At 42.0% G+C, this 17,978-nt stretch overlaps 1 protein-coding gene across 2 annotated transcripts in view; it reads right to left on the reverse strand.

Moving 5' to 3' along the window:
- RAI2 (retinoic acid induced 2) overlaps positions 1 to 14,411 on the reverse strand; it is a 73,921-nt gene extending 59,510 nt beyond the window's left edge. Inside the window, exon 1 of one of the 2 annotated variants that reach the window (XM_075852965.1) lies at positions 13,925 to 14,411. The gene's annotated coding sequence lies outside the window, so the exon portion shown is untranslated. Of the gene's footprint in view, positions 1 to 13,661; positions 13,878 to 13,924 lie in introns of those variants that run through there. The other variant, XM_075852966.1, reaches the window with a different exon arrangement.
- Between the last annotated feature and the right edge of the window lie 3,567 nt (positions 14,412 to 17,978).

Here is a 17,978-nt window from a genome sequence, read left to right on the forward strand (position 1 = left end):
GTATTTTTTTTACGGTGTTCACCGTGCGGGATAAATAATATGATATTTTTTTTAGCTCAGGCCAATACGAACGCGGCGATACCTATTATGTCTAGTTTTTGTCTTTTTTTTTCATTTTTTTTCTAATTATAAAGGACTTGATCAGGGAAACAAGGTGATTATTGTTTTTATTACGTAAAACTTTTATTTATTTATTTATCTAAAACTTTTTTTTACTTTTTATTTTACACATACTAGGGGACTGGAAGATCTGATCTTCTGATCCCCTGTACAATACACTGCACTACTTCTGTATGTACTTGTGTAGTGCTGTGTATTGTAACTGTCTGTCACTTTACAACTGACAGTTGAGCCTATTACGTCCTGCCTTGGGCAGGACCTAATAGGCTCCCGTACCTGGCAACCAGGAAGCCGACATCCGATGAAGATGGAGCGAGCACAGCTTCTGTGCCCGCTTCATCCTCAGGGCGTTACTATACGCCCTTTTTCGGGAAGGGGTTAATAAAAATAGTGTTGTTTTTTTTTACACCGCTTTCTCTGATCTCCTCACGGATCTCACAGAAATGAGGAGATCAGAGAAAGTGACAGGAGCTTTCTCCTGCAGACGACGTCACAGACGGCTGTGATTGGTCAGTCATCAGAGACTGACCAATCACAGCAATCGCCGGCATTGGGGACTGCTAATTGGTCCCCAGGCCGGTAGCAGAGACGGTTAGCTGTCAATGACAGCTGCCGCCGCTGTTATATCACTATGTGATTTCACATAGACAGTTTATTCCTTCTCCGCAATAGTACGGCGAAGGTACGCTGCAATAAGCGGCCAGCGACGTACTATTGCGCCGAAGGTACGCAAGGGGTTAAAAGGACTGGTCTGTCGCTCAGTGGTCCAAAGTCCTGTTTTCAGATGAAAGTAAATTTTGCATTTCATTTGGAAATCAAGGTCCCAGAGTCTGGAGGAAGAGTGGAGAGGCATCAATCCAAGCTACTTGCGGTCCAGTGTGAAGTTTCCACAGTCCGTGATGGTTTTGGGAGCCATGTCATCTGCTGGTGTTGGTCCACTGTGTTATATCAAGTCCAGAGTCAACGCAGCCGTATGCCAGGAAATTTTCGAGTACTTCATGCTTCCCTCTGCTGACAAGCTTTATGGAGATGCTGATTACATTTTCCAGCAGGACTTGGCACCTGCCCGCACTGCCAAAAGTACCAATACCTGGTATAATAACCACAGTATCACTGTGCTTGATTGGCCAGCAAACTTGCTTCATCTAAACCTTCAGTATTGTCAAGAGGAAGATGAGAGATACCAGACCCAACAAGGCAGGCGAGCTGAAGGCCGCTATCAAAGCAACCTGGGCTTCCATAACACCTCAGCAGTGCCACAGGCTGATCGCCTCCATGCCACGTGCCATTGATGCAGTAATTCATGCAAAAGGAACCCTGACCAAGTATTGAGCGTTGAGTACTGTACATACTCTTCACTAGGCCTACATTTCGGTATTCAAAATAATTTTTGAAATTGGGCTTATTAAATATTCAAATTTTCTGAGACACTAATTTTTTTTATTTTTTATTAACTTTTACCATAATCAACATTAAAACAAAAAAAAATGCTGGAAATAGATCACTCTGTGTGTAATGAATCTTTATAATATCAGTTTCCCTTTTTGAATTGAATTACTGAAATAAATTAACTTTTTGATTTATTCTAATTCATTGAGAAGGACTAGTATGTATACACCCTAGCTGCGCGGTGCATCGACAATTTGGAAGTATTTTTACAGATGGTGGATGTATTGACTTTAAAAGGTTCTTGTTTAAAGGGGTTATCTGGGTTATTAAAATTGATGACCTATCCTTAGAATAGGCCATCAGAATTCTCAGTGGGGGTCCGAGTGTCGGCACCCCGACGATCAGCTGTTTAAAGGGGATGCGGCACTCGTACGTGCGCTGCAGCCTCTATTGTTTACATGGGTCTCCTCTCAGTTCGTACTTAGTACAATACTTTGCATGGCCGCTACAAATGCATCGGCGAGTGCACATTTTGCATGTTTATCAACATAAAAGGTGTGAATTTTGGTGTTGTTAATGGGAGGGCTGAAAGGGGCTAGCCATATTGTGCATAAAAGCTCCAGAGATGTAAATCCAGTACTATATGTAATGCTATTTACTTGGATCAAAGAATTGCCTAGTTTTTCCAAATCACATTATTCAAAGGTGCCCTATTTCTTTTTTCAGTAAAAGGATTTTTCTTCCTCAGGTACATTTAAATTCAGGGCACTAAATACAAAGTCTTCAGACCCTTTAAATTCTTTTTCCCCATCATTCTGCACTCAATATCCCATAATGACAAAGTGAAAACAGAATGTTAGTGATCTTTGCTAATTTATTGAACAGGAAAAAACTAAAATAATGCATTGGCATAAGTATTCAAATTCTTTACAAAATACTTAGTTGAAGCACCTTTGGCAGTGATAACAGCCTCCAGTCTTCTTGGGTATGATGCCACAAGTTTTGCACACCTGGATTTGGGGATTTTCTGCCATTCTTCTCTGCAGATCCTGTCAAGCTCTGTCAGGTTGGATGGGGACTGTCGGTGGACAGCGAATTTCAGGTCTCTCCAGAGATGTTCGATTGGGTTAAAGTCAGGGCTCTGGCTGGGCCACTCAAGTACATTCACAGGGTTGTCTCTAAGCCACTCCTGTGTTGTCTCAGCTGTGAACATAGGGTCATTGTCTTGTTGGAAGGTGAACCCTCGGCCCAGTCTGAGGTCCAGAGCACTCTGGATCAGGTTTTCATTAAGAATATCTCTGTACTTTGCTCCATTCATCTTTCCCTCAACCCTGAACAGTCTCCCTTTCCCAGCCACTGAACAACACTCCCACAACATGATGCTGCCACCATGGTTCACTGTAGGCGTAGTATTGGGCAGGTGATGAGTAGTGCCTGGTTTCCTTCAGACATGACGCTTAGAATTGAAGCCAAAAAGTTAAATCTTGGTTTCATCAGACTACAGAATCTTGTTTCATACAGTCTGAGAGTCCTTAAAGAGGCTCTGTCACCAGATTTTGCAACCCCTATCTGCTATTGCAGCAGATAGGCGCTGCAATGTAGATTACAGTAACGTTTTTATTTTTAAAAAACGAGCATTTTTGGCCAAGTTATGACCATTTTTGTAGTTATGCAAATGAGGCTTGCAAAAATCCAAGTGGGTGTGTTTAAAAGTAAAAGTCCAAGTGGGCGTGTATTAGGTGCGTACATCGGGGCGTTTTTAATACTTTTACTTGCTGGGCGCTGTGAAGAGAAGTAACATCCTCTTCTCTTCAGAACGCCCAGCTTCTGCCAGTGCAGATCTGTGACGTCACTCACAGGTCCTGCATCGTGACGGCCACATCGGCAGCAGAGGCTACAGTTGATTCTGCAGCAGCATCAGCGTTTGCAGGTAAGATCGACTTACCTGCAAACGCTGATGCTGCTGCAGAATCAACTGTAGCCTCTGGTGCCGATGTGGCCGTCACGATGCAGGACCTGTGAGTGACGTCACAGATCTGCACTGTCAGAAGCTGGGCGTTCTGAAGAGAAGAGGATGTTACTTCTCTTCAGAGCGCCCAGCTAGTGAAAGTATTAAAAACGCCCCGATGTACGCACATAATACACGCCCACTTGGACTTTTACTTTTAAACACACCCACTTGGACTTTTGCAAGCCTCATTTGCATAATTACAAAAATGGTCATAACTTGGCCAAAAATGCTCGTTTTTTAAAAATAAAAACGTTACTGTAATCTACATTGCAGCGCCTATCTGCTGCAATAGCAGATAGGGGTTGCAAAATCTGGTGACAGAGCCTCTTTAAGGTGCTTTTTGCAAACTCCAAGCGGACTTTCATGTGTCTTTTACTGAGGAGAGCCTTCTTTCTGGCCACTCTGCCATAAATCTCAGGTTGGTGAAGTACTTCAGTGATGGTTGACCTTCTGGAAGTTTCTCCCATCTGCACACAGGATCTTTGGAGCTCAGCCAGAGTGACCATTGGGCTCTTGGTCACCTCACCTACCGAGGCCCTTCTCCCCCAATTACTTAGTTTGGTGGGGCAACCAGCTCTAGGAAGGGGTACTGGTTGTTCCAAACTCCTTCCATTCAAGAATTATGGAGGCCACTGTGCTCTTGGGAACTCTCAGTGCAGCCAACATTTTTGTTGTACCCATCTCCAGATCTGTGCCTCCACGCAATCCTGTCTCTGAGCTCTACAGGCAGTTCTTTCCTCCTCATGGCTTGGTTTTTGCTTGGATATGCATTGTCAACTGTGAGACCTTATATAGACAGGGGTGTGTCTTTCCAAATGAATTTACCACAGGTGGACTCCATTCAAGGTGTAGAAACATTTCAAAGATGATTTAGGGAAATGGGAGGCCCCCAGAGCTAAATTTCAAGTGTCCTAGCAAAGGGTCTGAATACTTATGTCCATGCAAAAGTTTTTGATTTTTAATACATTTGCAAAAATTTCTAAAATTCTATTTTCACTTTGTCATTATGGGGTATTGCGTACAGTATGATGGGGAAAAACCAGATTTTTTTATTTTAGAACAAGGCCTCAAAAAAACAAAATGTGAAAAAAGTAAGAGTCTTTAAATTTTCCAAATGCACTGTATAGCTAGGGTTAACTTGAACTGCATTCTAGACTATTTACAGTACTTTGTTAGAAAACATATTGTCCTTGGCCACATGCTAGAACACAAAAGGCATTTGTAAATACATTAAAGACTGAAAGGGAAGTAAAATGGTTCAAACATCTCTGTGCTAACATACAAAAACTACAATAAAGAGGTTTTCTAGGAGTAAAACATTGATGGCCTAGGAGGGTCTTTAAAGGGAATTCCCCATACTTCTAATTTATCCACAGGATGCTCAGCCACCGCTCTATTCACTTTCTATGGGGCTGCCAGAGATAGCCGAGAAAGTGAAAGGAGCAGAGGCCGAGCATGCGCAGTACTGCTTCTTCACATACAGTAATTTACTCGTCGACCCCTGATTGTCAGGATCGGTGGGGGTTCCCAGCAATCGAATCCCCACCGACTATACATTTGACACACAAATGATGATTATGGAAAAACCCCTTAAGGTGCCATACACATTAGATGATAGTTGACTGAACCCCACTGATTAATGTGCATGGGAGTCTCCCGACTCTCCCCTGACGGCAGATGTAAAGGTCAAGAAGGAACAGAAATTCAGGATTTTAACACGCCTAATCCTTTGTTCTCACAGGAGATATGTCAGGCAGCAGCAGTTTCCCCTCTCCCTATTCAAATAAGCATGTAGACTCTGCCGAGCCAAGTCTGCATGTTAATGGTGGAGTTGGGAGGAATAACTATCTAAAATCTATGGGCCCCTTTAGGATTGGCCATCAGTGTTTGATCGTTGGGGTCCAACCACTGGAATCCCGCTGATCAGCAGAATCAAGGGGCACTTCATTGTTTACACAGATAAATTGGCTTGTTCGCACGAGCTGCTGTGTCTGCTACTACGGCTCAGTTCCATTCAAGTAATTGGAATTTAGCTGCAGGACTAGGCAGATCCACAGTAATTCATACGGCAATGTGGCTGTGTAAAAAAACTAAGCGATTTATCCCCTTCGTTGTGCGGATCGACATGATCAAACATTGATAGGATTGGCCATAAATGTTTAACTCCCAGAAAACACCTTAAAGATTACTTGATACTGAGAAAATATGAGAGAAGTAATCATTCCTTGTAAAAACTGTAGCCATTCTGCATCCTTTTTTTCAAAGAAAAATAAACTTTCTAAAAGGATATGTGACAATGTAAATAGTACAAAAGATTATTAAAAAGATAATGACCAAATAATGATTAGAAATTACCTATGAAAATAAACATAATAATAAATAAGTCCATACAACTGTTGTGGGGTGGAATATTTCTTGCTCATATGTAAAAGTGGTTACGAGGCAAAACCCTCTCCCAGACTGGATAAGTTTTAGAAGTGGAAATTATCTACTGCAGATAAATACTCCCTGAGGACTGTCCTCCGTCAACATCTGAACACATTCAGATGCCCCTGAAATGCGCCAGAACAGACCCGGCCAGGCCTGGACTGCCGCGGTAGTCTACTTTGGAGTAATGATAGTACAGTAGAGAGCCATTGGCTACCTGCCCTGCCATTTACGCTCGTAGGCCACAGACCGGTTTAGGCCTGCAGTCTACGAGATACCTAGAGCACCACCAACGACGACAACGCACCACCAACGATCCCAACTCGTCCTAAGGAACTGTCAAACAGGCTTAGGTAAGTCTAAGGTTTTTTTTTTATTTCAGGGGCACAAAGGAGCTCCATTAATGGGGGGCACATCTGTAGGGGGCATAAAAGAACTGTGTGGGGGCATAAAAGGGGGCATCATTACTGAGTGGTGGCATAAAAGTAAGCATTATTACTGTGGGGCATAAAAGAGGGCATTATTACTGAGTGGAGCACAAAAAAAGGCACTATTACTCTGTGGAACGTACTAAAAGTGGCACTTACTGTGTGGGGACTATAGGGGGCACAAAAGGGAGGGTACAATTATTGGGGCACCAAGGGTGGAATTATTACCATCTGGGGCACTATGGATGGGGAGTTTGTGTAGAGATGAGGAATAGGTGGAGAGTGTGGGGGAAAAGCAAGGAGCCAAAGGTGTGTGTCAAATTCTGCAGAGACAAATCGTGGCCAGAAGAAGTCATCATGGTGGTCTTGGCCAGATGAAGAAGAAAAGTGAAAGTGAACGACCAATCGGAGAAGACATCACCTGTGAGTCACTGGATTTACAGGGATATTACCATCTCAGATATGTATAGCATATCTACAAGATATGCCATAAATGTCTGATAGATGCAGGTCCCAGCTCTGCGACCCGCACCTATCCAGAGAACAGGGGTCCCTTGACCCGTATCCGCCTGGTGAGACAGCCGGTGGCTGCCGCATCAAGGCGTAGACTCAATGGCAAGGTGGCCGAGAGTACGGAGTTTCCATAACTCCCATTTACTTATAGCGGAGTAACGGAAACGGCACAGCTCAGCGAGCTCGGCTGTTGCCAGTGTTGTCTAGAACTGGTATTTACCATCATATGGTGGAAGTTTTGGTCTTTGTATAGTGTGTTTCATTCAGTAACAGTATGGTGGTGGTATTATTCAGTCAGTATGTAGTGGTAATATGTGGTGGCGTCATTTGGCCCTTATATAGCATTATTACTGGTAATGTTGGTCTTGGTATATTAGGTTTTGTTCAGTAACAGTATGATGTTAATATGTATTGTGATAATATTTGCTTCGTGTATAGTGGTATTATTTAGTAACTACATTATTTAGAGGTATATTTTCATACAAAGACTAGTGCTTACTAAGCGGCAAATTATGGTTAGGCCCCACAGTGCTGATTTTCATTAAGTATATCCAGGGACAGTGTACTGCTGAGCTACTGCATCAGTCTGTCATAAAATGTTATTTTGTGTCTATATTTTGTTTGGGGTGGGGGAGCAAAACATATCTTCCATAAGAACATAAGGATCGAGCATCTTCCGTCGGGAGACCCCCATACATATTAGATGGACAGCCGGTAATATCAGCGGGTTCAGCCGACATTCATCTAATATATGGTGTGGGGGCCCATAACTTATGTATAGCCTAGCGCCCAAGATTATACTAATCCAGCATTGGTCCAGCGAGCACCTTCAATACTGCTCAGTTATCTCGACTGCTATGAAGACAAATAAGTTGTGTCCAAGTGTTAATCATATGTAACTATATGAATGGACTCCCCACAAAGGATAATGTATGGAACATTAGGGAATCAAATGAAGTATGATGAGCCATGGAAAACCTTTAGTTCAAATATGAAATGTATTAAAAGGGTTATCCAGGTTGTTAGAATTTTTTATTTAACAGCTGTCCTGAAACGTAAAAAAAAATCAGTACTCACCTATTTTTTCTTTCGGAACTCTAGCGATTCTCCTAGTGTTTGTTTACATGCAAGTAGCATGTGACCACTATAGCCAATCAGAGAGCTCAGCAATGAAGTGTTGTAATCCTGGCATGAACGCTCAGCGATGGGCTCCACGATGCCAGGAATACGATTTGTCACACCTGAGTCCCCTGAATGGCTGAAGCTGACACATGCTGCCCGAATGTAAACAAACACCGGGGGAAACACTGGATCGCCGGGGGAAAGAATAGGTAAGTACTGTTTTTTGTTGGTTTTTTTTAAGGACATTTACCCCCTTTAAAAATTCTATATATATTTTATATTTAATTAAATTAGTCTTTTCATAATAATTATGACAAATGTTTGACTCCGAAGTGTCCTAGCCCTGCTCCAACTGGAACCCTTCAGGAAAGACATTAGAATAACTAAACCAAATACACAGTATCTGCTGAGTTAATAGATTTATTGAAGCTAAGGCCTTGTTCACACGATGCAGATTTTGCATGCATTTTTTAAGATCTATGACTACAAAACAGGAGGCATTTTAAAGCTTTTTTTTATATATTTCTTCTGCTAAGGGTTCTTTTCTGGTTTTGGCCTAAAAATTACATATAAAATCTGCATTTTGCGAACAAGGCCTAAAGCGCTTGAGAATCTGTTCTTGATAACATTGCTAATACCGGCTGTGTAGCTAGGGGGGGGGGGCAGGCGGGGAATGTGCCCCGGGCGCAACTTAGAGGGGGTACCAGCGCCACCCCCTCCTGCAATATAATTGTACCTGCGTCTATAGGACACAGGTACAATTAGAAGCAATGAATGGCCGGGTACGTTCCATGCCAGGCCATTCAGCGCCTTTCTACAAGTGAAGCGGCGCAATACTTTGTGCCGCTTGCGTCGTTGAAAGGCGCTGATTGACAGGGAAGCGTTCAACCCCAGGAGACCTGCGCAGAAGAGAGCAGGTCTCCATTGCTGCCGGACGGCGTGGGTACAGGATTATGTTGAGTTTGAATAGTTTATTTTATCATAATAAAAAAGTGTGTGGTATTATGTACGGGGGTGATATCTACAGGGGGGCTTTATCTACGGGGGGTCTTTATCTACGGTGGGGCTTTATCTACAGGGGGCTATATACTGGGGTGGGCTATCTGTGGAGCACTATATACAGGGGTGGGCTATATCTACAGGGGGGCTATATACAGGGTTGGGCTATATGTGGACCACTATAGGGGGAGCTATATGTGGGACACTATATACAGGGGTGGGCTATATGGGGGCACTATCTACAGTGGGCTCTACGGGGGGCACTATATACAGGGGGCTCTATGGCAGGCACTATCTACATGGGGCACAGTGTTTGTGTGTGTGTGTGTGGGACACGGTGTATTGTACTATTATAATTAGAGGTGCAGTGTATGGCGCTATTATATTTAGGGGCGTAGTGTGTGGTATAATGAGAACTTTATCTTTGTTTATTGGTGTAGAAATGTTGGAAAAGTGAGAAGCTGAAGACATCTGAGCAGCAAACTGCAGAAATGGGCTGTGACCGCGAGAAGTCATCATAGAGGTCTGGAAAGGGATGGAGAAAAAGAACTAGAATCTGAGACGTCACCGGTGAGTCACTTAATGTAAATGTTTATTCTGCCTCTAATCAGTAATGTAGTCACTGTATGATCTGCAGCGAGATGATGGGTAGTCTGATTATGATATGATTTATTTTTTGTGAAACAGCAACTCCCAGCAGATCTTTACCATTGCTCGGGCCTTGCTGGGAGCTGGAAACAATTTAGTGCAAACCTAGACAGCAGGGGTTGCACTAAATTGAGCTGTATTTGTGCTAGTGCCGTATATATGTGCTGAGCTTGGTTCTGGGGCTGTATTTATGTACTGAGCACTATTCTGGTGTTGTGTATAGAACTATATTGCTTGTAAAATGTACAAATGTTTTTATGCTCGAGTTACATAAAAAGAAATGTGGAAAATAAATGACACGTCGATTGGTAGAGAAAACAAACATGGCGAGGGGGAAGGAGATGTTGGGAAAGAGGTTGGGAGGGGGGGGGGGGGCGCCAAACTGAATCTTTGCCCCGGGTGCTGGAGAACCTAGCTACGCCTCTGCCTAATAAATAAAAAAAAATATAAAATATATATTTATTGTCAAGTCCTTAAAACATCTGTGGCCATCCAATCAGGTGACAAACACTGCTTTATAGGATAACGCAATATAACTGTTGTCAGGCTAGGGCTGGGCGATTATGACCTAAATCAAAATAGATTGCAATTAATGAACAATAATTTTGGCCACACCGCTTTTTGCATACCATGCCCCCTATTTCCATGCTAGGCCATTGAATTAATACATATCCCCTGAGCCTGCTGTATACTACTATATATAATATACCATCTGATACTGCCCCCACACAGTGAATTGCCCCCTAGTGCTCCCCAAAGAGTATAATGCCCCATAGCTGCCCCCACACAGTATAATGCCCCTATAATTGCCCTCCACACAGTATAATGCCCCCATGACTACCCATCACACAGTATATTGCCCCTATAACTGTCCTAACAGTATAATGCCACCATAACTGCTGTCCACACAGTATAATGCCCCCATAGCTACCTACTCGCCTAACCCCGTTCCAACAACGAGTGGAGGATATCCCTCTGCTCCTCCGGTCTGTGTGGCTTGGCGCACACAGGAGCGAGGACATCACTGCCTCATACCTGCTTGCGCCAAGCCATAAACGTCTGGCGATACATAGTGAATGCTAGAGCAGGGACCTTACGGCTCCCTGCTCTACCATTGGATTCAACTATATCTGCGTCCTGAGGACGCAGATACAGTTAAAACCAGGGGGAAAAAAATGTGCAAGATGACGTCGGTTAATCATGCTGAATTTCATTTTTTTTTGTCAGGCTGATACTAAAAAACTGTTTCTTGTACAAAGAAGCAGATCAGTCTGAAAGTGGTATTATGTGCCATTATCTAACCATGCCCTTTGCTAACAATAAAAAAAATGTTGCCTGTAGGTGTTCCTGAAAATGATGGATTCAGGTGCCTCAATGTATTTTAAATGTATTCGGCTTGTGAAACCTGGCAATTACATATAAAGACAAGACAGAAAACTATTTTTGAGCTCCATTACATATTTCCAGAAAATTTTAGGAATTTGCCAATAGACTAGATTTATTTCCGTAAGCACTGGTGACCTCTACAGCTCTATGGCTATGCACACCTTAGCAAAGCAATGTAAGGGTTAACTCCACAAGCTATACTATGGTAATTCTCCATACCATCTTAGAAATAGACCTAAAATAACCCACCACATTATTCATAGCACCTCCCCAACCACACCGTTGGCTTTTCAGACTGAATAATTACTGGTGCATCCCATGTAGCCCGTGCCCCATTCCTCACAATGCAAGATGCATGAATTCTTAATGAATCTGCTCCAAGGAGGACAACAACTTCCCTGCACTACAACCCGATCTAAATGACCAGCAAACGCAATTTCATCTGACACTGGCAAAGCGAAATGACAACATATGTCAGTTCTGGGAATTCTCCATATTGTTATCTGCTTGACACAAAGGAAAATAACTGCAGCAGAACAAAAATGTATAGTCTGGTCAAATGTAAATGGTTGCAACTACACAGAGCTACATACTGGAAGTCACGAGGAGGTTCATGATCCTATAAAAGCATGAGGACTCACGCCTGGTGAAGAAAACGATGTGGACGGAACAGCTTCAATCACTGTCAGCTGTCAATCACTGACTAATTGGCATGAAGGTCCCTGGTTTCTTCTCAAAAGGGTTCTGAAGAAGCTGGAATGTGCGTTATGAGGTTCTGCAGGAGCTGCCCAGCTTATAAGGTCTTGTTCACAGTGCAGATTTTGCATGCAATTTTTTTAAGCCAAACCCAAAATTGCATCCAGGAAAGCAGACCCATAAGGTCTTCTCTTATAAATTTATTTTTGGCTCCGTTCCTGGTTTTGGCTTAAAAAATTACATGCAAAATCTGCACAGTGTGAACGAGTGCTTTTATTTATTTATATATATATATATATATATATATATATATATATGTGTGTGTGTGTGTGTGTGTACTTGATCACAATGTTATTAAATCTTAATAGCCATTATTACTAACCTCTTTGCATTGATACAAGTTTTCCACAGAATGGCTTCCACTTTTTGGCAATATGTCATGCCAGCCTATTATAGAACAATACAGCATTGTAGAGTACAGCAATGTTTCGTTAATGATTACTCTACTGTTTATCTACATTGTATCACACATATGAAGAGAACTATTGGTTTAGAAGGAAAATAAATGAAATCATGTTCATCAGTTCCCTCCACCCCGTGTCTTATTATGGAACCGCCAAATATATCTGGCTGTCAAAAACACACCTCTGGGATTTGTGACTGTGAAGCACAAGGCAGCAGCTGTTTGGCAACATTGCTAAATTCTAAACAGCAACTGCGGTGACATTATATTTACGGAAATCTGCAGATTCTTATTGGGAAGATCTTCTCTGATTCAATCGGATTTCTGATATTTTTTTTGCTATCTGGATAATGGTCATTGGTAATGGGGCATTCATGTAAAGATATTTCCACAATACAATTTCCCCATCCATTCACATTATATCGTGCCAATTCATTGCTACACGTGTATTGTCTTAGATGATAAAGGAAAATAGTGCTACAATGGTTCCGCTTACCACCAACTGAGAAAAAAATTAAAGCAGGTCCAATAAATGTTACAGAACACGTTTCCAATGAACATTTGTCATTAAAGCGGTTGTCCCCTCTCGACAGCCCCTGTCCATATACCTTATTAGCTATATGGACATCATAAAGGGGGAACCTCTGTTTATGAGCTAGAGTAGAGAGCAGCTAGAAGGATTGACTACTGCTCTGGAGGACTCGGTGTGGCCTCGTATTACAGGGTCACCCATACATTTGAATGGGCACCATCTAATACTACATTTCCACTGAAATTGAGTCACCCGCAGCTTCCCTTGGTGATCACAGCAGATGACCAGCGGGTAAGAGGAGCTGCACCCGCAGTAACCAGCTGGGCATTCTAAGAAGGGCTTGTCCAGTTGGGACATCTATTTATTGGTCAGCTTGGTAGTGAAGATCATAAAGCGTTTCTATGGCTGGTAATTATGGTTGGTTATACATAGCGATTTTGTTTCTGAAGGTTCAAAAGATATAAAAATAATTTTAACAAATTGAATTATTAGAAGCAATTTTTTTTTTTATAGGGATTTTCTATGCTATGCAGAAGTGCCCATCCATTCCCTATACAGGTACAGGAGGTACCCGCTAATGACATATTATTGTAGCCGGGTGCCCAGAGCTCCCATTACCCCTTTATTTGTCTAAATTGTCTGTAGCAGAAATCTATTCAATATTCGCCATGGACAATCCTTCCCAAGAACCGATAACATCTGTCCACAGAAATCATTCTCCAATTTCCATATATGCTCCCAATTTTATGAATATATTTTTAGATTATTAGGCTTGATTTATTTATTTTTTTGTTTAATTTTTAAATAAACAGTGATATATAAATAAATGAATCCATGCATGATGCCACTGCCAGATAATAGTGTGGACATGGCTTCCGAGTGCTGCCATGCCAGGTGCCAAGTAATAAAACCAGAGCACACACAGACCTGCCTCCTGGTAACACATCTGCTCAGGATCCTGGTCCACATCCATTCCATCCCCTCCTTGTACATAATAATGACAGAGATATGATACAGATCCGCGCTGTATCCTCTCATAACCTTCCACTCCCGTCCTGGGCTCTGCTGTGGGGATGATGCTGATTCCTGGAGGTTCCATTAATAAATAGCACCCCAAATCCAGCTCAGCCTCCCCTTCCATGATATGACATTCTCTGGAATGCCAGTCAATGGGCAGTGCCCTCTCTTACCTGCTCCGTAGCTGGCATGCGCTGTCACTTGTATCCTGGCCGGGCCCTTTACGGTAAACCAGGGAGTGTCTTGTCCAGAAAAGCAATGCTGCGGGCTCCCAGGGGCAGAGTATGCGCGGCGGCTGGTACACTAGCGCTGCTCCACGTCCATTATCACCCTGCTCCACCACGTACGCTCGCAAGTATCTGTGTGTGTGGATGTGTGTGCCGCTCTCTGCTCCTCCCTCTCCTGTCTCCGGGTCTCTGGCACCGCCCGGCGGTCTATGTGACGACTCCCAGGCGGCTGTCTCCCTCCTCTGGCTCAGGGACTCTCCTCACATATTTCATTGAGGACCGTCTCCGTCCCCTCACGGTGTCCCTCTATGACGGTCAAGACACATAGCGCATCCTGTCAGCCACCTTCCCCTCACAGCGCCTACATTCACAATGCAGATATTATTTGCTGTGCTTTCTCCATGTATATTAGTTGCTCCAGACCAGAGTCCATTCTCAATGCTTTGTCCTGTCATACAGGTGTCTGTGAGCTTTATCTCACCCACTGCACTGGCAGTACGGAAAATAATGTAGACAATTACATACATAGGAATTCCTAACATATTCTTCTCTTCTAAATCAATCCTTACACAGGAAAAGGTATCCAAATGGAGCACGCCAAGCATAAAATCCAGCCCATTCTACTGCAACATATATAATAACAAGCCCTTATACACAATACCATAAAGAGAATTAGAAAGAGTTAAAATTATCCCCCATGATGGTAGGTAGGATTGACCGGGCAACCATGTAATACAGCCCGCTATTGCAGGAGCAACTCTTTCCCCCGACTAATAAATAGGGTCCCAAACAGGGGACCCCTCCTCTACAATGCTCATATGCCCTAATAACTCCTTTCATCCAACAACCCCTTAGACCTGGTCTCAAATATGTTCTTAAAAGGTCGATTAAAAACATTCTTAAAAATATATCACCTCAGGACCATTTTAAAGGGGTTTTCCATCCCTCTAAAAAAATGTTTATATCAACTGAATATGGATTGAAATAATAAAATGAGTTGTACTTACATTTTAAATCCCACCGCTCCTGTGCGGATTATCTTTCTATACAATTTGGCAGCGATGACTTGTCTTGACGTGACCTTGGCAGCCAATCACTGGCCACAGTGGCAACGTCATTGAGGGCAGTAACAAGAGACGTCATCGATGGAGCTGGGTAAACTATGACTAGCAGGTGACCTGGGAACAGTCAATACAGGAGTAGTGGAGAATTTGAGAAGTAAGTACAAATATTTATTGTTGTTTTAGCAAATATACTGTTGATTTAAATTTTATTTTATGGGGCTGGAAACCGCAACACCTTATTTATTATTCATAGCAGGTTGTCCTCGTAGTACAATAAATCAGCAGCAATCTCCAAAGTAATAGACATTAAAGTAGCACTCCAGTGAATTATTTTCTATATTTTTTTAATTTTCTCTATCAATACAAGTCTATGAGCCTCACATTGTGGCTCTCCCTTTCATTGGGACACTGACTTAGAATCTACTTTTTTGGCATCAAGTGTCTGCTTATAGGTGATCAGGAGATTAGATTCATTAGATAATGAGAGTCGCTGGACAGAAACACTGTTTCTACAGCATTATATAAATAAATGATACATCTACATCTGCTACCCCTCCATATAAAATGAGTTCAATTTATGCAAGTTGAAGCCACTATGACATCTATGTTCTAAAATATGGAAGAAACAGAAGAAATGATCCAGCGCTGAGTCGTGTTTTGAGTTAAAAAGGAAGCGATGTTCCCACCTTTATTGGGGTGATATAGATTAAAATTGTAAGGAGACGCAGTCCCAAGAAGAATGTGAGTAGTAGGCGGTTCTAAAATATGCTTAATGAGCTTGTCAAAAATAAAAGTGCATTTTTTTTAGCTCAAGTTCTTGAAGATTATATATATATATATATATATATATATATATATATATATATATATATACAGTCAGTACTGTGCAAAAGTTTTAGGCAGTTGTGGAAAACTGCTGCAAAGTAACAATGCTTTCAAAAATAGGAACGTTAATAGTTTTTATTGTCATTGAACAAAATACAAAGTGAATGAACAGTAGAGAAATCTAAATCAAATCAATATTTGGTGTGACCACTCTTTGCCTTCAAAACAGCATCAATTCTTCTAGGTAAACTTGCACACAGTCATGGATTTTATAGGATTATAGTCAGGTATATGAATTAACCAATTATACCAAACAGGTGGTAATGATCATCATTTCATATGTAGGTTGAAACACAGTCGTTAGTTGTAACAGAAACAGCTGTGTAGGAGGCTTAAAACTGGGTGAGGAACAGCCAAACTCCCCTACAAAGGTGAGGTTATGGGAGAAGGTTTCATGTCACAGGTCCACCATCGCAAGACTGAGCACAGCAATGAGACAAGAGGGAGTTATACTGCATCAGCAAGGTCTCTCCCAGGCAAAGATTTCAAAGCAGACTGGGGTTTCAAGATGTGCTGTTCAACCTCTTTTGAAGAAGCACAAAGAAGTGGGCAACGCTGAGGACCGTAGACGCAGTGGTCGGCCAAGAAAACAGTGCAGCAGATCAAAGATACATCATGCTTACTTCCCTTTGAAATCTGAAAATGTCCAGCAGTGCCATCAGCTCAGAACTGGCAGAAACCTGTGGGACTCATGTACACACATCCACGATTCAGAGTCTGGCCAGAAATGGTCTTCATGGAAGAATTGCGGCCAAAAAACCATACCTTCGACGTGAAAACAAGGCCAAGCGACTCCTCTATGCATGAAAACATAGGAACTGGGGTAAAGGAAAATGACAGCCGGTACTCTGGACTGATGTGTTAAATTTTAAAATATTTGGCTGTAACAGAAGGCAGTTTGTTCCCTGGAGGGCTGGAGAGTGGTGCAACAATGAGTGTCTGCAGGCAACAGTGAAGTACGGTGGAAGTTCCTTGCAAGTTTAGGGCTGCATTTCAGCAAATGTAGCTGGGAATTTGGTCAGGATTAATGGTGTCCTCAATGCTGAGAAATACAGGCAGCTACTTATCCATCATGCAATACCATCAGGGAAGCGTCTGATTGGCTACAAATTTATTCTCAGCAGGACAACTACCCCAAACATACAGCCAATGTCATTAGGAACTATCTTCAGCGTAAAGAAAAACAAGGAGCCCTGGAAGTAATGATATGGCCCCACAAAACCTTGATCTCAACATCATTGAGTCTGTATGGGATTACATGAAAACACAGAAGGATTTGAGGAAGCCTACATCCACAGAAGATCTGTGGTTAGTTCTCCAAGAGGTTTAGAACAATCTCCCTGCCAAGTTCCTTCAAAAACTATGTGCAAGTCTACCTAGAAGAATTGATGCTGTTTTGAAGGCAAAAGGTGGTCACACCAAATATTGAATTGATTTAGATTTATTTTCTGTTCATTCACTTTACATTTTGTTAATTGATAAAAAAAAACCCTGTTAACACTTCTAGTTTTGAAAGTATTCTTACTTTGCAGCATTTTTCCACAAGTGCCTAAAACTTTTACACAGTACTGTATATACATGGGTATTTAATATAGCTAACAATTTGGCTTTGATAAGTAATAAATAATATGTTTTAAGAATTGATTTGACCTTAATGTCCGGATCTTCACTGTGAGAATTTGTTTAATATCTCCCAGATACTCCATCTAACCACCGCTCTTATTTTAACCCTGAACAGAAACTGTTCTCAAGACAAGATGCCTTGGAAAACAAGCTCCTTTTTCATAGAAGAATTGCATGGGAAAAAAAATATATATTTATTTGAACTCAGAACCCTAGGGCTGCAAGGCTCACCACTAAGTCACCATGAATGGTCTTCTTCAAAAATGACAAGAAAAATAAAAAAACTATGAAAAAAAACTTCCACAAACTGCAACACAGGTCACACATGCAGATTTTTTGGGTAAAATTGAGGTCTATGGCGTGGAAAATGCAAAAATACTCCACACCTAGAGAATGCTGTGCTTTGAAGAAAGACACCACTAGAGCCA

Source organism: Rhinoderma darwinii, chromosome 2, assembly GCF_050947455.1.
Source record: "Rhinoderma darwinii isolate aRhiDar2 chromosome 2, aRhiDar2.hap1, whole genome shotgun sequence".
Classification (NCBI taxonomy): domain Eukaryota; kingdom Metazoa; phylum Chordata; class Amphibia; order Anura; family Rhinodermatidae; genus Rhinoderma; species Rhinoderma darwinii.